Below are 21,500 nucleotides of genomic sequence, written 5' to 3'. Positions count from 1 at the left end.
GTTTGAAGATCTCCAGTCCAACTGTGAGGTAAGTCACTTGGTTTATCACAGGCCTTTTCAAATGGAACATTTCTGCTGGTTCATCAACACTGTGGCTCTATCATAAGATAGTTAGCCATGTTCTTTCACTTTCTGAAACCTTGAGGGATTTCAATACTTATTTTTAAGCTGGAGATTTCTTTACCCAAAAACGATGACTTTAAGAAAAGAAAAGAAAAAACTGGAGTCCACTCACATGTATCATGGCAAAAAATAAGAAGATCCCAATGAAGCAGCTTGCAAATATAAGCCAACAGAAATTATAAACTCAGAAACTCTTAGTAAACCACAAATACTCCTCATTCAGGAAAATACATTTCATTAAATCCAAGAAAAATTTCATTGCATGTTAACTCCAGTGCCTACAAGAATGCTTGGTTCATAATAGCTGTTTGATAAAGATTTGTTGACTGACAAAATGAATTAATGAATGATTGAAAAATAATGCATATAACATTTAATTTGCTGTACTCAAAACATGTGGGGCTATGAGGTGCTAGGTGATTATTTGTGATCTTGTCCAAATTACTAACTTAGTAGAAGAAACAAGCTGAAACTCCTAATACTCAATCATGTTTCTATTTATATGCCTTCTCGAAAAACTTTTTCTTTGAAATAATTATAGACCATATGCAACTGTAAGGGGGATTCCCAGGTGGTGCTAGTGGTAAAGAACCCATCTGCCAATGCAGGAGACATACGAGACATAGGTTTAATTGCTGGATCAGGAAGATCTCCTGAAGGAGAGCATGGCAACCCACTCCAATAGTCTTGCCTGGGAAATCCCATGGACAGAGGAGCCTGGCAGGCTGCAGTCCATGGGATCACAGAGTTGTACATAACTGAAGCAACTTAGCAGTCACGCATGCGCATGCAGTTTTAAGAAAAAATACAGAGATTCTGTGGACTTTTACCTAGTGTCCTCCAAAGGTAACTATAGCTACACTAGAGCTGTAGTTGTATAACTAGAGCACAATATCACACCCAGGAAAAGTTACAATGATATACTCCTCAATCATATAAACAAATCCACTTATAAAATATTCACAGATTTGCATATATATGTGTATTTAGTTCTATGCAATTTGATCATATATATAGATTCATATGATCCAATTAGATGTCTCTTATTATTTTTAATTTTATTTCAAGGATTTTCTTCCAGAGAGTAGGTGAAGAGGGCTTAAGAGGAAGAGAAATGACTGACATCTGGGAAGCCAGAACAGAATCTGGGTATGCAAGTAAACATATTCAATAAAAGACAAAGCCTTTTACGGTGTTATAAATTGAGAAAGGTACAAACAAAAAGAAGATGAGATCTGCTGGACTTACATAATAAATCAGTAAAGGACACTTGAAGGAACCAGGTAAATGGCAGAATTCAATAGGATAATCCTAAAGGAAATTCTAAGGGATCTTCCCTGTAGCTCATATGGTAAGGAATCTGCCTGCAATGGAGGAGACCAGGGTTCAGTCCCTGGGTCAGAATGATCTTCCGGAGAAGAGAATGGCAATCCACTCCAATATCCGTGCCTGGAGAATCCCATGGACAGAGGAGCCTGGCGGGCCACAGTCCATGGGGTCAAAGAGTCGGACACGACTCAGCGACTAACACTACTACTACCACCAAAGGAAATCAACCCTGAATATTCATTGGAAGGATTGATGCTGAAGCTCCAATATTTTGGCCACCTGATGTGAGAAGTCAACTCATTGCAAGAGATCTTGATGCTGAGAAGGATTGAGGGCAGGAGGAGAGGGGGCAACAGAGAATGAGATGGTTGGATAGCATCACCGACTCAATGGACATGAGTTTGAGTACTCTGGGAGATAGTGGAGGACAGGGAAGCCTGGAGTGTTGCAGTCCATGGGGTCACAAAGAGTCGGACACAACTTAGCAACTGAACGACAACAAGAAGCACTGGAAATCTGCTTACACGAAAAAGGTAGAGCAGATAGGAACAAAATGCAGGTGTTGATCAACATGGGAAAATGTCCAATGAAAGAAAGCTGTGTATTTTTTTCTGTAATACATACATGTAAATTTTAAGTTCTATTTTCCAAGGTTATCATCTTCCTTTCACCTAATGGTTCTTACTAATTTCACACCACATTCATTAGTAAAGATCTGGTTAGCAAAACCATTGGATAAATAGTTAAGCATAGCATTTTAGAAACAATGCAAGAGATGAGTTATGTTTTTAAGGTTTTTTTTTTTTTTCACAGCCACACATCCACAAACTTGGAACAACATCTACTCTTTCAGGTAGAAAAATAAACACATTATGTCAATGTCCTATTGACAAGTCTTACTAATATTTCTTTCCTTTATTTTGACATGCTTGAGAGATAATAAGACAACTGCTATCACCCATAAAAAGGGTGCAAGAACTGGAAAAGTGGTGTATTTACAGAAAAACACTCTAAAATATACTTGTTTCTCATACTAAATTTGAAACTAAATAGTACTAAAGCCTCTTGAAATCTCAGCAAAAATAAACATTTGTCCTTTTCATTTACATTTTTCTTCTTCATGAAGTTACAGATCTATTTCTAAAGATCTGCTTATATTGTTAATCACTTCAATTAAAGCTCTGAAACCATGCTATTGCTTAGAATTTTTGCAATGTTCAGGAATTGTAACTTCCTTAATATTGCTTGCTTGCTGTATAAGAACTTCTGATATCCTTTCCAGGAAATCTACTGAATTTCTGCCTACCTATCATTCTCCATGGTAACTGATGTAAAGAATTTATTAACATTTTATCCGTTTCTTCATTCTTTTCTTCGACTAATATCTTTCCCTTTTTAAATAGCTCTGTCACATCTGTACTTCTGATCTCCAACCATATTTATAATTAACTATTCACATTCTTGAGGGATTAGACATACAAATTCTTTGGACTCTGGTAAACAGTACTCTCTTTATATTTCTAACTGGGCTATGAATAAAGAATTCTGATAAAAATAAGATTTGGCCCTGGATTCAGAAGAAACTAAGATAGACAAAAGTCATTTCAAGAGTGGTCCCCCCAGAAAACAGCATATTGGTGTCTTCTTGATAATTTTGACTCTCCTAATTCTACACACAAAGGAGTCCCACCTATGCACCCATAATATCATATATAAAACCTGTGTATGTTCACAGTTTTCAACAGAAAGGAAAAAGGGTGGAAAACTGGCACTAAAAGATGCCATTCAGATAATATAGGAAAATTCAAAGTGAATCACAAACAATTTATTTTACAAGCACATGGGACAAGTAACAAATCTTAGGATTCAAGACAATTGAACATAGGATAAAATGACTTATGGCAGAATTATTTCAGTACATTAAACACTAAAATAGTGTGATTGAACATAGGAGGAAGTGACAAAATTTTATACATCCTTATAAAATTTTGTACATTTTATACAAAATGTATACATCAAAATTGTATACATTTTATACATCCTCCTTTTATTCAACCCATGAAACAAGATTAGAAAAAAACTTGAAATGCTACCCACTAGCCTGGAAACGTAGTAAGAACGTTTGATGGAACTCAGAGCAGTAAAGAGGGGGAAAGATTTTAATAAATGGATATCAGGGACTTCCCTGGTGGCACAGTGGATGAAATTCCACAGGCCAGTGTAGGAGACCCAACGCCCACCCCTGGTCCGGGGAGGTCCCACGTGCCTTGGAGCAGCTGAGCCCGTGCACCACAACTACTGGGCTTGTACTCTAGAGCCTGGGAGCTGCAAGTACTGAAGCGCATGCACCTGGAGCCTGTGTCTGCAAAGAGAGAAACCACTGCAATGAGAATCCCACACACTGCAATGAAGAGCAGCCCGCCACAAACGAAAGCCTGCACACACAAGCAACGAACGCCCAGCACAGCCAGAAATAAGTATTAAATAATCTTTAAATGTTTGAAAAATTAAGAGTAAAAGATATCAGTCTCTTCTTATTCTTTATGTGTTTATTCTTATTCTTTATGTGTTTAAATCTAATTTACACTAAACAGAAAATTTATTATGAAAACGGATCCAAAATCAGAGGAACTCGGGAATCTAATGTAGGTATGTTTAAATCTATCCCTTATAAATGCTTCCACAGACCCAAGTACAGTGCCCATGGAATCAACTGGAGCAGAGGATGTGGCTGACTATTATATGACTGCATTCTAGGAAAATGTGGGAGAGCATCAGTAGGCTCGACAAGAGGGCAATTTTGCACCCAAAGGACAGAAAGTCATTTTTGAAAATGAGAAAGAAGCTTCAAATAAGTAAGTTTAAAATATTTCGCAAAATAAAGGACTAGTAACAATGTTTTCTCCATAGAAGAGTGAAAAAAGGCTATTTGAAAATGACTAAAATGGAATATTTGGCAAGAGAAATACAGTGACTGTAGAAGGAGATGGATTTGAACTGTGCAATTCACTTATATGTGGGTTTTTTCAATGATATATGCAGTTGGTTGGATGTGCTACAGACGCAGAACCCTGGATACAGAGGAACTGGGGATAAAGTGGGTTGATTATAAGCTATAATGTGAATTTTCAACTGCTTCAAGGGTCATCCCCCAACCCCCAATTTGTTTAAGTGTCAACTGTTTATTTTTTGTCAGGACTCCCCAAGACCACTCTTAGGTTTGATGTTTCACTTGAAGAACTCATAGAACTTGGAAAAGCTGTTATATTCATAGTTACAGGGTTTTTTCTTTTAATTGCAAAAGGATACAGATTAAAATCAGTAAGGCACCAAGGGTGAAGTCCAAGAGACACCAGACTCAAGCCTCCAGATGTCCTCTTCCAGGAGAGTCCCACAGATTCACTTAATTATACCAACAGTGTTGTACGAGGACATACCTGAAGCTCCCCTGAGCCTTATGTTCAGGATTTTTCTTGGGTATCAATCATGTAGGCAACTGCAGGACTTAGCTTCTCAGACTCCAGTTTCACATAAGAACAGAGGGAAAAAAAAAACAACTGAGAATATGATTTACCAAAAATTACATTCATTAGCATAAACTATCAATTAAATTGGTGCTGTGTGGCCCAAGACCACAAAAGTGCTCTTGTCAGAAAGAATATTCCAAGACTCAAAGAGTTCAACTTCCAGGAGCTGTCCAAGAGCCAGTTCTGAAGTCAGGCCTTTCTTGGGAATGTGAAGGGTTTGAGCAACTCACCTGAAGAGTTAACCTAAACACATTTATAAAATTGAAACAAAAAAATATCATTGAGTGAGAGGAGCACAAGAATAGACACAAGGAAAACAGAAGTGAAAAAAAATTTAAAGACTGATCCAAGGACATTTCCCAGAATTCAATACATATAGAGACATAAAGGATGGAATGGGATGGTCCAGGGGCCCAGCAGGCAGAGTTAATGAGGGAGGAAACAGAATTAGAGAAAGGTGCCCATTGTCCAGAGAGATGTAGAAGAATGACTCCCAATTTGAAGAAGTTCACCAAGTCATGAGCAGGAGAAGAAAAACAAGTACATACCCAGACCTATTAAAATGCAAAAGCAAAATATCAAATAATTTTTAATTTACTGAAGAGGTTCATTATCACAGAAAATAAGATAATTAGATAACATATTTCGCATTAGTGGGTGTCAGCTAAGGATAGAATTTTAGTGAAGCAGCTATTTTCCCTCAATGTATATTGTTCTATTATGTTGGCATTCATTGTTGGTAGCTTTTAAGAATTTTCCAGTCTGAAAAATGTATTTATCCAGTCATGGTTCAGTCTCCTCATTTATGAAATTGATTAAAAATTATAATGCTTACTTTGTAAAATAAAATCCAGACATTTTCAAATATACATAGATGAAGAGTTTATGATTTGTTAAAAAACACACTTAAACAGGTGATTCAACAAGAAATAAGTTGAAACCAGAAAAAAAGAATGGGAGAAATAAAGACATGCTAAAGCTTGTTGGTACATACATATAAATAAGCATGGGCCATAAAATATGTTCATGATGAATGGAGAGGCAATATTTTTAAAAAGCTGGGCGAGGCAGGATGATATGGGAGAATGGCATTGAAACATAAATTATCATATGTGAAATGAATCGCCAGTCCAGGTTCGATGCATGAGGCAGTGTGTTCAGGGCTGGTGTACTGGGATGACCCAGAGGGATGGGATGGGGAGGGTGGTGGGAGGGGGCTTCAGGATGGGGAACACATGTACACCCATGGAGGATTCAAGTCAATGTATGGCAAAACCAATACAATATTGTCAAATAAAATAAATAAATATTTTTTTAAATGTTGGAATTAAAATACCAGACAACAATAACATGAGAAAGATCAGAGTTAAATTTTTCTAAGAACCTTGTATTATATAGGTATTCTATAGGAGAGAGGCATAAAGATACTGAACAACAATGAACATCTTTCAGCTAAATATGCAAGTTAAAATTTAAGATAAATCATCATTTTAAAAGTTGAGTAAAATAAGTACTCTTTCAGAAGACAAAAGAAAGAAATCTTGTCCAAATGGAAAAGCAAGAAAGAAGTAAAGTTGGGGGGGTGGGGGGGTGGGAAAGGAGGGAAGCAATCACTATACAATTGTATACTTCTATAATTATACCTAAAATACAAATCAAGTTATAATAACTATCCAAATATGGCAATAATTACAAAAAATATGAATGTATTAGATCTTCCCTAAAAGGCAGACTATCATAATTGAGTACAAGTAAAATCCAGTTATATTCTGTTTAAAAGTAAGTTCACACATCCCAGTTTGCTCAGAACCATCATGGATTTCACCTAGCTGTCCTAGCTTAACTATTAATAGCATCCTTCCCTTGTGGCTCAACTGGTAAAGAGTCTTCCTGCAATGCAGGAGACCTGGGTTCGATTCTTGGGTTGGGAAGATCCCTTGGAGAAGGGAAAGGCTACCCACTCCAGTATTCTGGCCTAGAGAATTCCATGGACTATATAGTTCATAGGGTTGCAAACAGTCAGACACGACTGAGCAACTTTCACTTTCACATACTCTCAAAAGGTTCTGGTGTGAATAATAAATAACACACTAAAAGCAACACTATACAAGTAAACTTAAAACAAATAGATGAAAATATAGACTGAACAAATATTTACCAAAAGAATCTTGGTATAGAAATATGAATAACAAATAAAAGGGAATTTAAGATAAAAGTCATTAATAATGACAGCGTGGCATCTCATAAAGCTAAAAGGAATAATCCACCAAGGAGATTGTGTGTGTGTGTGTGTGTGTGTGTGCGCGCGCGTGCACGCGCGCACACATACTCAGTCATGGGTTGCTATTTCCTACTCCACTAAGGAAATTAATCAATCATTAATTGGTAAGCCTTCCACAACATGGTCCTAAAATATATAAAGAAAAACAGTGACATAAATACCCATGTAACACTAGACCATAAAGTCTGTGCTCCCCAATTTTACTACCTTGAGGCTGTCTCTTCCAAGTTCCACTTGTCTGTGTTAAGAGCTGAAGAAATCAGTACACTGACATTCCTGTAATCTATTCATGGTTGAGATGCTCTATTAGACAAGTCCCGAAGAATTAGCATTGCATTGTTAATGCACCTTGCCCAATATGTAATACATCCTCCTAAAAAATGGATTGAAGAGAAAACCACAGTAATGTGAAATATTTAAACTGAATAACAACAGAAATAATGTTTTGAGACTTCAATGATGGAACTAATGTAGTAACTTGAATGTTATTTCCTAGAATGCCTTTCTTGAAAAAGTAAAATTTTAAATAAATGAATTATACATAAAATAGATAAGAAAAAGCAAATAAAGAAAGAAGAAGCCAATAATAAAGATGAGAATAGAAACTAACAGTATTAAAAAACAGTCAAGCAAAAAGAAAAGTAATGATTACAAAACAAAATCTAGTCTTTGAAATAATAATAGATTACAAAAACATGTAAAAGACTAATCCAGAAGTGGGACATACAGACATATACACATATATTCACATGCATGCATTTTTTCATATGTACTAAGGGGTGTGTGTGTGTGTGTGTATTAAGGATATTTACCTTATATATGGTGAAGGTGTGAAAAACTGTAGTAGAGTGGCAGGATGAAATAATACACATAAGCTTGAAAAAATGGACTAAATCTATAAATATTCTGAGTAAATCTTAATAATGTAAGAGAATGGAAAGAGCAAATTGCAGAATGTTACCTCCAGCATGATATTAGTTAAGTAAGTATAAAAATCACATGAAGCTCTCATGTATGGATGTGAGAGTTGGACTATAAAGAAAGCTGAGAGCCAAAGAATTGATGCTTTTGAATTGTGGTGTTGGAGAAGACTCTTCAGAGTCCCTTGGACTGCAAGGAGATCCAATCAGTCAATTCTAAAGGAAATCAGTCCTGAATATTCATTGGAAGGACAGATGCTGAAGTTGAAACTCCAATACTTTGGCCACCTGATGCAAAGAATTGACTCACTGGAAAAGACCCTGATGTTGGGAAAGATTGAAGGCAGGAGGTGAAGGGGACAACAGAGGATGAGATGGTTGGATGGTATCACCGACTTGATGGACATGAGTTTGAGCAAGCTCTGGGTGTTGGTGATGGACAGGGGAGCCTGGGGTGCTGCAGTCCATGGGGTCGCAAAGAGTCAGTTATGATATATGTTATAAAAGTATAACCATATATTTTGACTACACATCTAATTTATAATAATACTTTCCCACAGAAAAAGAAGATAAGAGAGAAGAAAAGAGGATTTCAGAGAGAAAAAAAGAGTTTGAACTTATTTGTAATGTTCGGTTTCTTTTGTTTTAAAAATCTGAAGCAACTATGAAAATTTTTGGGTTTTTTTGTTATGACTGGTGGCTCAGTTTGTAAAGTATGAATATCCCTCCCTAGATTCAAATGTTTCTTCATCAGCTCTTCTGGCCCAAGAGTTATCATCAAAAATTTAGGATTGAGATATATTCTGAGGTCAGGTTGGTGATCTAGAGTATCTCCAATGTTCCCTACACTAACTTTATGGGTTGTCATGAATCTTCTACAACAGTGGTTCTTAATCCTATTATATCCAATATCCCACCATCTTCTAAACAAATAATTGTATAATATCTATCCTAAAATAAAATAAATAGTATAGTATGACTTCATCCAGTTTTGAAAAATCAATATATACCTAACTATAAACTGAAGAAGAAATAAAAATAACTTATTTAAAATCAAACAATATACATTTAAATATGCAAATGTCCAGATACTATTACATTTGAGATGACAATAAAATATTCAGTTACTTAAGCTTATAAAGTTATCAAGTAGATGGACACAAAAGCAGACCAATATATGTGTTTTACATAATACAGCCTAAAACCATAAACACTGCAATTTTCTAAGATAATTAGCATCTCTTGATAACAAGGTATTAGACAAACTTCCCTCAACTTACATAGCACTAGCAACAGAAGACTTGATAAAATAAGGACTTCTTGGTCTCACCCCTGAGTTTTTGACTCAATAGGTCTGGAGTGGGATACAAAAATCTGAATTTAAAACAATTTCTCAGATGATGATGATGGAGGTTGAACTTTTAGAACAATAACTTAGAAAATTTTAAACACTCTTTTTACATACATGAGTGCTTTATAGAATATCTGAAGACCTGTGTAACCACTTTTAGTTTGGCATGACTGCCCCACTATCGCAGGAGGCATAGAATCCCTGGCGGAATGCACTAAAGGTCAAGGTAGTTCACCTTCTTGCATGGTAACTCAGTTCTAAGCACGTGTTTTAAGAGTAGGGCTAAGGTATCAATCTTTTACAACCTGAGTCAGAAACTGGCACTTCCACTGTACTGTTATTCATGGAGTCAGAGACACTCCTCAGAATCAAAAGAAGAAGATATAGACCCCATCTCACAATGAAAATAGCAAAACATAAATAGTAGACATCCTTAATTTATCATAATCTACCTTTTTATTACAAAATTTACATTTCTCCCACATCCAAAATCAATTCCTACTTCTCTCAAAACTCTCACCCCTCAAGGCCTAAAGTTTTTTGGTTTTTTTTGTTTTTTTTTTTGTTTGTTTGTTTTTTTAAGGCCTAAAGATTTTGTCAGCTCCTGCAAGTCCAGGTGCAGATAAGTTTCTCAAGTGTCGTACTCTGTGAATATCTGCCCCTCAGACATCCTCATACACTGTTGGGACAGAGATGACTTTAGAGGATACTGCCATTTAAGCAGAAGTGAACGGGAGGCACACAGCAGTCCTTGGTCTGTAGAAATTCTGAAATCCAATGGGCACTTGTTGCTACTGAATTGTGCCCCCTCCTACTCCCCATTCGTAGGTTGAAGATCTAGCCCTTAATGCAATGGAATTTGGAGATGGGGCCTTTGGGAGATAACCCAGCTATAAGGCCAGAGCTCTCATGACGGGATTCAATATAATTGAAATTTTCTCTTTCTCTCTTTATGTGTCATGTGAAATCACAACAATGGCCCTCTGTCAGTCAAGAAGCAGCCTCTCACCAGGAGCTGAATCTGCCCATACTTTGGACTTGACCCTGAAGTCTGAGAAAGTTCTATTGATTAAGGCCACTCAATTTATGATATTCTGTTATGGAAGCCCAAGGAAAGTGAGACGCTATTCCTTGACTGGAGTCCAGCCCTGCTTCCAGGTAAAGACTGTCTGCAGCTCTTGGTCCACTTTTTGGGCTCTTTATTCCAGGTAACCTATGTTTGCAGCCAGGTAACCTATGTTTCCAGCTAGGTTTGGGGTCTAAAGACCTCTGTCCATTTTGCATTGTTCTGTTTCTTCAAGTTGATGGTATTTCTTTTAAAACATTATAGGTTTCCATAACTGAAAAAGACACATATACCTCAATGCTCATCACAGGACTATTTACAATAGCTAGGACATGGAAGCAACCTAGGTGTCCATTGAAAGATGAATGGATAAAGAAGTTGTGATACATAAGGTGGCACTAGGGATAAAGAATCTGCCTGCCAATGTGGGAGATGCAGGTTCAACCCCTGGATTAGATACCTATGGACACCTTATCTTCGACAAAGGAGGCAAGAATATACAATGGAAAAAAAGACAACCTCTTTATCAAGTGATGCTGGGAAAACTGGTCAACCACTTGTAAAAGAATGAAACTAGAACACTTTCTAACACCATACACAAAAATAAGCTCAAAATGGATTAAAGATCTAAATGTAAGACCAGAAACTATAAAACTCCTAGAGGAGAACACAGGCAAAACACTCTCCGACATAAATCACAGCAAGATTCTCTGTGACCCACCTCCCAGAATATTGGAAATAAAAGCAAAAATAAACAAATGGGACCTAATGAAACTTAAAAGCTTTTGCACAACAAAGGAAACTATAAGCAAGGTGAAAAGATAGCCCTCAGACTGGGAGAAAATAGTGGCAAACGAAGCAACAGACAAAGGATTAATCTCAAAAATATATAAGCAACTCCTGCAGCTCAATTCCAGAAAAATAAATGACCCAATCAAAAAATGCGCCAAAGAACTAAACAGACATTTCTCCAAAGAAGACATACAGATGGCTAACAAACACATGAAAAGATGCTCAACATCACTCATTATCAGAGAAATGAAAATCAAAACCACAATGAGGTACCATTACACACCAGTCAGGATGGCTGCTATCCAAAAGTCTACAAGCAATAAATGCTGGAGAGGGTGTGGAGAAAAGGGAACCCTCTTACACTGTTGGTGGGAATGCCAACTAGTACAGCCGCTATGGAGAACAGTGTGGAGATTCCTTAAAAAACTGGAAATAGAACTGCCATATGACCCAGCAATCCCACTGCTGGGCATACACACTGAGGAAACCAGATCTGAAAGAGACACGTGAACCCCAATGTTCATCGCAGCACTGTTTATAATAGCCAGGACATGGAAGCAACCTAGATGCCCATCAGCAGATGAATGGATAAGGAAGCTCTGGTACATATACACAATGGAATATTACTCAGCCATTAAAAATAATACATTTGAATCAGTTCTAATGAGGATGAAACTGGAGCCCATTACACAGAGTGAAGCAAGCCAGAAAGATAAACACCAATACAGTATACTAACGCGTATATATGAAATTTTAAAAGATGGTAACGATAACCCTATATGCAGGACAGAAAAAGAGACACAGATGTACAGAACAGACTTTTGGACTCTGTGGGAGAAGGCGAGGGTGGGATGATCTGAGAGAATAGCATTGAAACATGTATATTATCAAGTGTGAAACAGATCGCCAGCCCAGGTTGGATGCATGAGACAAGTGCTCAGGGCTGGTGCACTGGGATGACCCAGAGGAATCAGGTGGGGAGGGAGGTGGGAGGGGGGATCAGGATGGGGAACACATGTAAATCCATGGCTGATTCATGTCAATGTATGGCAAAACCCACTACAATATTGTAAAGTAATTAGCCTCCAACTAATAAAAATAAATGAAAAAAATAAAAAAAGAAATAAAAAAAAAAAAAGAAAGATTCCCCTGAAGGAGGAAATGGCAACACACTCCAGTATTCTTGCCTGCAGAATTCCATGGACAGAGGAGCCTGGTGGGATACCACGGGACCTCAGAGAGCTGGACCCAACCAAGAGACTAAGCACAGCACATATTATGGAATATTACTCAGCCATAAAAAGGAACACATTTCAGTCAGTTCTAATGAGGTGAATGAACCTATTATACAGAGTGAAGTAAGTCAGAAAGAGAAAAACAAATATCAGATATGAACACATATATGCAATCTAGAAAGATGATATTGATGAACCTTTTTGCAGGGCAGCAATGTGTCAGACTTTATTTTGGGGACTCCAAAATCACTGCAGATGGTGATTGCAGCCATGAAATTAAAGACGCTTACTCCTTGAAAGGAAAGTTATGACCAACCTAGGCAGCATATTAAAAAGCAGAGACATTACTTTGCCAACAAAGGTCTGTCTAGTCAAGGCTATGGTTTTTCCAGTGGTCATGTATGGATGTAAGAGTTCGACTGTGAAGAAAGCTGAGTGCTGAAAAATTGATGCTTTTGAACTGTGGTGTTTGAGAAGACTCTTGAGAGTCCCTTGGATTGCAAGGAGATCCAACCAGTCCATCCTAAAGGAGATCAGTCCTTGGTATTCATTGGAAGGACTGATGCTAAAGCTGAAACTCCAATACTTTGGCCACCTCACGCAAAGAGTTGACTCTCTGGAAAAGACCCTGATGCTGGGAGGGGTTGGAGGCAGGAGGAGAAGGGGACGACAGAGGATGAGATGGCTGGATGACATCACCAACTCAATGGACATGGGTTTGAGTAAACTCTGGGAGTTGGTGATAGACAGGGAGGCCTGGCGTGCTGTGATTCATGGGGTCACAAAGAGTCAGACACGACTGAGCAACTGAACTTAACTGAACTGAATGGGGATACAGACATAGAGAACAGGCTTGTAGACACAGTAGGGGAGGGGGAGGTGAGATGACCTGAGAAAGTAACACTGAAACATATCCATTACTGTATAAAATAGATAGCCAATGGGAATTTGCTATATGACACAGAGAGCTCAAACCCAGTGCTCTGTTACAGCCTAGAGGGGTAGGATGGGGTGGGAAGTGGGAGGGAGGTTCAAGAGAGAGGGGACATATGTATGAGTGATTCATGTTGATGTATGGCAGAAACCAACACAATATTGGAAAGCAATTATCAGTTTATAACCAACTCCATTAAACAAAAGTCACACCCACATTTCTTTCTAAGACTAGCCATTTTTACTTATTTCTATGAAAGCACTGTGGGGAAATGCACTTAATATCCTTAAACATATTGTTGTCTACTTGAAGAGATATAAGAAGCCACCTACACCCTGATTTAGTCCTTGCCTTGAAGGAATTTCTTTGACTTTTGCTTAAAGGAACTGAAATGAAAAATATCCCCTTAACTCAGCAAATCCTTAATTCTTCATATTTTCTCTAAATTTTGCTTAAAACTTACACACTTCTATATAGCTTAGCCCATCTTTCTTTCCTATTTTAGCATAAACAGCTAAAGTACTCAAGTTGGTGTTTTTCAGATTCCACTTAAAAACTATCTGATACTCCCGTTTATTTGATATGTTTTCTATTTTCCACATGAATGCAGGTAACAGCTTCACTTCCTGCCCCTACATAACAGAATCTTTAGCCTCTACTAACATTCTTTTGTCATTTCTTTCAGACTGCCCTTTCAACAGTCTCCTAAAGGCCCTTCCAGCTTTAACTAATAGCTTCCTTGAGGCCCATGCAGCTTCTAGAGGCATGTGAATGAGGCAGGTACTATTTCCCCCACATCTTGCATGAAGCCTTAGCAAGGAGAGCTAGAATGCTGAACTCATCTGGGCACCTCTTCTTATATTCTGTGTCTTCCCGTGTAGTCTCTCATGAAGTTGAAGCAGACTTCTTGTATGTTGGATGAGGACTTCACATTCTGTGAAATTTCTGTTGAGAAAACTTGCATTTTTCAACTTAACTTCAGGAAAACTGCTATTCCCAAGAACCTGTGTTCTAATGTTCAGTTTCAGTGAAGGAGCCGTTTTCTCTGGGGAAGTGACCACATTCACAAACAGTTTCTTGATCATGCTAGGAAAACCTCAGTGGGCTAGGACTTTACAATACTACCAAGTGCTCTTTTTCTTGGGATTAACTTCAACTTTTCTTGAGGTGTTGCAAAGAAATCAACAAGGGCCTCTATTTTGGCCCAAAAAATGGATTTCTGGCTTGTCTCCAGGGAATTCCCAAAGTGAGTTTCCTATTTTAAACTGGGGAGTCTAGACTTACAAATATTTTAGATTTCTTCTGGAAGAGACAGGAACAGGCTCCTCTGGGCTCCATGTAGGCTGGTCAGCTACAAACTTCTTTATACAGACTACATTTAAATATCCTTACCACTGTGCTCAGCTGGAGCTGCCTGGGCAGTGCTAGGACAGAAGAAAATAAATAAGTGGCTCAGGATTCATACAAAAGGTGCCAAGGACTAAACCTGTGGAGCCAAGCTAATGCTGTCGCCCAGGGCTTGAGATAAGAGGCCAGCTTGACCTATGCGTGCAAAACATCTGCAGAGGAAGGACTCTGTGGTTTTCTCTCTGTCCGGTCTTTCAAACCTGCTACTAGAACACAGACTTTCTAAACTATAAAGCGTGACCACAGACATTTGTATAAAGCCAGAATCTTCAGAACTGGAGGCTCTCCTTAATGCAGTAACCTTTACAAATTGCCTGTGACTAAACCCTTCCTTCCTTAGCAATAGGCTGGAAGGATTTTCTAAGCCTCTTGCCTTTATGTGAGTTCAGTTCAGTAGCTCAGTCGTGTCCAACTCTTTGCGACCCCATGAACCGCAGCATGCCAGGCCTCGCTGTCCATCACCAACTCCCAGAGTCTACCCAAACCCATGTCCATTGAGTCAGTGATGCCATCTAACCATCTCATCCTCTGTCATCCCCTTCTCCTCCTGCCCTCAATCTCTCCCAGCATCAGGGTCTTTTCCAATGAGTCAGCTCTTCACATCAGGTGGCCAAATACTGGAGTTTCAGCTTTGGCATCAGTCCTTCCAATGAACACCCAGACTGATCTCCTTTAGGATGGACTGGTTGGATCTCCTTGCAGTCCAAGGGACTCTCAAGAGTCTTCTCAAACACCACAGTTCAAAAGCATCAATTTTTCAGCACTCAGCTTTCTTCACAGTCAAACTCTTATATCCATACATGACCACTGGAAAAACCATAGCCTTGACCAGACGGACCTTTGTTGGCAAAGTAATGTCTCTGCTTTTTAACATGCTGTCCAGGTTGGTCATAACTTTCCTTTCAAGGAGTAAGCATCTTTTAATTTCATGGCTGCAATCACCATCTGCAGTAATTTTGGAGCCCAGAAAAATAGTCAGCCACTGTTTCCCCATCTGTTTGCCAAGAAGTGATGGGACCAGATGCCATGATTTCAGTTTTCTGAATGTTGAGCTTTAAGCCAACGTTTTCACTCTCCTCTTCCACTTTCATCAAGAGGCTCTTTAGTTCTTCTTCACTTTCTGCCATAAGGGTGGTGTCATCTGCATATCTGAGGTTATTGATATTTCTCCCAGCAATCTTGATTCCAGCTTGTGCTTCCTCCAGCCCAATGTTTCTCATGATGTACTCTGCATAGAAGTTAAATAAGCTGGGTGACAATATACAGCCTTGATGTACTCCTTTTCCTAGTTGGAACCAGTCTGTTGTTCCATGTCCAGTTCTAACTGTTGCTTCCTGACCTGCATACAGGTTTCTCAAGAGGCAGGTCAGGTGGTCTGGTATGCCCATCACTTTCAGAATTTCCCACAGTTTATTGTGATCCACACAGTCAAAGGCTTTGGCATAGTCAATAAAACAGAAATAGATGTTTTTCTGGAACTCTCTTGCTTTTTCGATGATCCAGCGGATGTTGGATGATATGATTTATGTAAGTTCTTTCAATTCAGGGTTTGCACCTCTCCTATGTTTAGAATTTCTTCACTCTATTATTTCCAGTGAGTCATGAGTAAATACTGAGGTCAGTTTCAGGGGCTCGGGTCATGAAGTTAAATGCTGTTGACTTCACAATTTCCACTATATGTTAGTGAACAGTAAGCACTAAATACATGTTTCTGAGTTGCTTATCCATCTAGGATTTTATGCTACTTTGTAGATTGATTTCTCCTTTTTGAAACTTACTAACTTCACACTGGGGCCCTGGTTAATATATTTCAAACCAGCTGAAACCTATGTAGCCTCCCTGTATTCCTGATTTAGGAAAATGAGAGACACAGCAATAACCCAAAGTATTAACATGTTGTCCATTTGTGTCAGAGCTTTTTTTACATCTAGAAGAATTCAGCTGAATCACTCATGTGGTCTACAAAAACAAACACAGGAAAACTGTTGCTGATTTTAAAGTCGTTAGAAATGGAGAAAAGTTTCTTTTTTCTTTCAACAATGAAAAAACCATTGGTTTCCTTTCATAAATGCTTAATCATCTTCCAAGCAATTCCAAGCATGAGTTTATCACTGATGAATACAAACTACAATGGCTAATTTTCTTAGATTTGTTTGGGTCTTATAAACTAGTCAGTAGATTCGCTGCATGAAAAGTGGAATGTTAACTTATTTCTACTCTTTTGGGGTAAAAGATCACATGAATTTTTTAAGCCAAACCCCAATGAGGCATTTTCCAGAAAGTCACAAACTATAATTGCAAATTTATAACATGGGAATTTTATCTGTGCCAATTGGAACTTGGAAAGAAACAGTATAGAATTACTTGTCTCTGTGCAGTTCACACTACAATGCTCCTCAAAGACTAAGCCAATGTGCAGTGTGTGTTGTACAGTAACATCTACAGTGAGAATGGGGGAAGAAAAGCTGAGCTGGTCAAATGCAATGTCCTCTTTCGTGAGGTCAGCCAATAGGAATTGTAACAGCTAATATCCTAGACAGTGGGAATGCAGTAAAGGATTTTTTCCCTTCTTTCCCAAGAGAAAAAGTAAATACCAAGGCAGTCATTTTGAAATCCAGAAAAGTCACAGCTGGAAACCCAAAATAAACCATCTTCAGCTCTCAGTTTCTATCATTTGATCTATTATCTTCTTAGAGTCCAGCTAAAGTAGGGATGTTAACTTTAAAGGAGTTTCATCCTAATTTCTATTAGAGGATCTCAATTAGAGGTAACTTGCTATTTGGATTAAGGTTTCTTACACCTTTAAAGTTTAATTCTACTTACCACTATTTAATATAAATGACTCCTATCCTTTTACGTTCTCTGTCAGCAACCTGCCTTTCATCATCTTCTTTATCAAGTCAGATAAGCCTTTATGAATCTAACCTTCAGGATGCTTTCCCGAATCACAGATATCACTCCCTTACACATCTTTACATATGTGTCAGTTTCCATCCTTCTGACTTTAAAAGGTTCCATGCCAACTCTCATCCTCTTGCCTGATGAAGTGGGGATGGGATGTAGGATTCTTTAAAATCATTGCGCAACCTACTTGTCTCCACGAGCTGCATCTACTTCCCTTGTTGCTTTGTTTCTACTTGGAAGCAAAAGGACAGCAAAACAAAACAAAAATGAGGGACCAAAGGATGGGTATGTCCAGCCTTTTGTATTACTACTGGCTTCAGAGTAACTGATTGTGCATTTTATCCATATAGATCTTGGCCATATACTGTGCCTAGTCAGCCTGACCTCAGTGTGAAATAGACAAACTAAAGAGCAAATGGCAAAACCAAACCTTGTCCATTGTCCATCTCACACCTGTTCCCAGCAACGTCTGAAAATCTTCTCTAGCATATTCTGTAAATTCTTTTAGGTTAACATTTGTTAAAAATCTTCCTCTTTTAAAGTATGGATGAAAGCTTATAAACTCATTTTAATAGAATATTCTCCCCCTAATAATTTGTACACAATTATATGGCACATTCCATGTAACATGACATTGTACTAATATCTCAAACACATTTGAGCCTCAGCAGATCCCTATGTGGCAGGTATGATTATATCCTCATATTACAGCATAGAAGAGGAAACTGAGAGACATACAGGCTAAGTAAATTCCCTGAGCTTACAAAAGCAGTCAACGGCAAGCAGGCCATGTGTTTGAACTCAGAAAGTCTTGATATCATGCTCTTAACTACTGTGTGCTGCCTATATGGCCGCCAGAGGTCAGCTTCCCTGAAGGAATCAAGATTGGCCGAGGTGTGGGGCTGTGCCAAGGGCAGCAGGGAAGAGTCCTGGGGATCCCCAACAGGTTTACAGCAGGGGGCTTCCACACAAGAGAACACTGGCGACAGAAGTGAGACCTCAAATACACTTTGACTCAGAAATTTCCTGAAGCACAGTTCTTCTGAGGCTTGTTGAAAGAAACATAAAACATTCCCGGGGGGAAAAAAGGATTTAAAGGCATTACAGGATGCCCAGAGTTTAGAGGACTACAGCTGTATATGTATACTATTTCTCTGCTGCTCAAGTTAATTCCCCAAACATTTATAAAGTATCTATGATTCATAAGACCCTAGACTAACAGAGCAATGCAAAGATGAATTCTGTTTGTTGGCTGGAATGAACGAACCTAACCCTATCTCAGCTTGTAAAGTAATGGTTCCTGAACTTGTCCACATATTAAAATCACTTGGGGAGCTCCAATTAAAAATCCAATAGGGAAAATTCCCAAGACTCCAGACCAGTAAATTCAGAATCTCTAGGGTGGGACAAAAAGTATGAAGATTTTTTTAAAGCTCCTCAGTTATTCCAGTGTGAAGCCAAGGTGGACAATACAGAGGAACCCCTGCTTTAGGGCATCTTCTAGAGCCTACCTGCCCTTAGACAAAGGATCTCTCTTGTCATTGCATTTTCTTAAAAGAGCGATAAAAGGCTATAGTTTCCTAATCGCATTTTCTTTAACCTATTTAGTGCCTTTACCTGGAGCACTTATTTGCTTCAAACTCAACAGTGGCATCAGGCGGAGTGGTATGCTGTAGGGGTGGCCACCGCTTCTTGCTTTTCCATTTTGGACTATGGAAGATTCTGCGGGCAGTTAGATGGGAGGCAATGCAATGTCATGAAAAAGGTCTGAGCTCTAAAGAACCTGGCTTACATCTCAGTTTTATTCTGTGTTATGACCTTGAGTGAGTTGCTTAGCTCTTAAGTCTTGGTTTCCCTTGTAAAATAGTGACAGTAACATCTGCTTGTGAAAACTAGACCAAATAACTAATGTAAAGTGCCTGCTCTAAAGTATGTGCTCAATGAACAGCATCTTCTCCTCTGCTACAATTATCTTCCTAATTAAAATAAACTCTGTCCCTTTTGGATGCCTTCTTTGCTAGATTCTTTCAGAGCTTCCATGCTGGGTGATGAAGCCAAGGGGCTATCCTCCCCCATCCAGACACTTCCTTTAGCAGCAGTTTCCCACACTAGACTGCTGAAGTCACATCTTGGCTTCGTCCTAACAGTTTTCAATTCTTCAGATTCTTTGTCTCTTTCATTTTTTTTTTCCATATCCTCAGACTTCCACTTTAAAAGTGGTCTTTGCTCTCAAGATCTTCCCATATAGTTCCTTCCTGTTAGCTATCTCATCCCTGTGATGAATCCCATTTTACCCTCTCCCCATGCTTTTAGATACATAAAATAGACACTAAAACTCTTTTTATTCCAGCTTTTTACCTTGGCTTTTACTTTTAAGATTAAAGCTATAAACCCAATGAATATTTCATGTGGTACATTTCTCAGCTTTCATTTGATGAGGTAGATGTAATAACCAGCAAAAAAGCTGTAATAAAATAAACTCGATAAAGATCATCAGACAGATTACAGTACGAGACCCAAGTTTATGGCTTTTTGATGAGTCAAATGTTCTAGAAGAAAATTTGCAAGTTCTCTTTTTTATCTCACCTTCTTTTAATCTCTTTTCTCAGTGCTGTTTAGCATTATCCTTTGCAACTCACCTCTACCAATTTCCTTTTTAAATCCATGATGAGTACTTTTTATTCCCTGTTTTAAGTACCTTGCTTTCACTTTTATCAGTTGTGAAATGGATGGGAAAGCCATGATCTATTGATACTGTTTGCCTGTTGGATATCTCTGAATATCACAACCCTGGTCCCATTTTATGCTCCAAATCTGCTTTCTTCTCGTTTCTTGTCTTTCCCACAAGTCTAGTCTAAAGATAGATGGCTCTGTTCTATGCCTGCTTTCAGTACATACAGCAGAGTCTTCTGTGGAAAGTCTGACTTAATCTGATGCCTTCCTCTTTCCACCAACCCACCCACTGACTAAGGAGATGCCAAACATGGATGTGTGAAGTGCCATGAGTGACAGACAGCTATGAGCTCATATTGACTATTTTAAAGAAAGCAACGTCATCAGCCTTCCTAATGCTAGTTGGCTTATGAATCTTCTCATTTCTAATCTAACCATTTTTTCCTACTTTCTGATGTTTTTAATGTAATTTGCCACCTTCCTCTGACCACATATATATGTCTGTACCTTTTATCTACTGTTGTTTCTGCTAAATTACCTTTTCATCAGGGCTATGGGGAAATATCTTCAATTCTGTTTGTCATAAATAAAATCTTGAAGGGTTTTATTTGGAAATGATCATCTTTGAAGAATCTTTAAGGTCTTACTTATCCATACTCTCACTTAATAACTCAATATCTTCCGAATTTTGCTCGATGCTTTATGGACTTTTCCTCTTCCTTTGGAGATTATATATGACCTAAACGCAGACTCTCTTCAAGGTAATGTCTATGGCCCACTGATAGCTGTGAGTCTTTCAAATAGGTACCATCTGTCAATATTGTTTAAGCTATTACAGATTACAAATCCTTAAGCTTTTAAAGACTGCAAAATCCAGAGATTAACTTACCCAAGGTTACTTGTTGTCTCCAAAAGAATTTTTTAAATGCACAGTTCCTAAAATACCTAAGACTAAATA

At 38.3% G+C, this 21,500-nt stretch overlaps 1 long non-coding RNA gene across 3 annotated transcripts in view; it reads right to left on the bottom strand.

The window, feature by feature from the left end:
• Nucleotides 1-21,500, bottom strand: part of LOC133046814 (uncharacterized) — a 172,791-nt gene that overhangs the window by 52,179 nt on the left and 99,112 nt on the right. For 2 of the 3 annotated variants that reach the window (XR_009690564.1, XR_009690565.1), the window contains exon 5: nucleotides 4,762-4,970. This is a non-coding gene — a long non-coding RNA (uncharacterized LOC133046814). The remainder of the gene's footprint in view (nucleotides 1-4,761; nucleotides 4,971-21,500) is intronic. The other variant, XR_009690566.1, reaches the window with a different exon arrangement.

This window comes from Dama dama, chromosome 25, assembly GCF_033118175.1.
Source record: "Dama dama isolate Ldn47 chromosome 25, ASM3311817v1, whole genome shotgun sequence".
NCBI classification, from domain to species: domain Eukaryota; kingdom Metazoa; phylum Chordata; class Mammalia; order Artiodactyla; family Cervidae; genus Dama; species Dama dama.
This window is presented reverse-complemented; position numbering and strand designations above follow the sequence as displayed.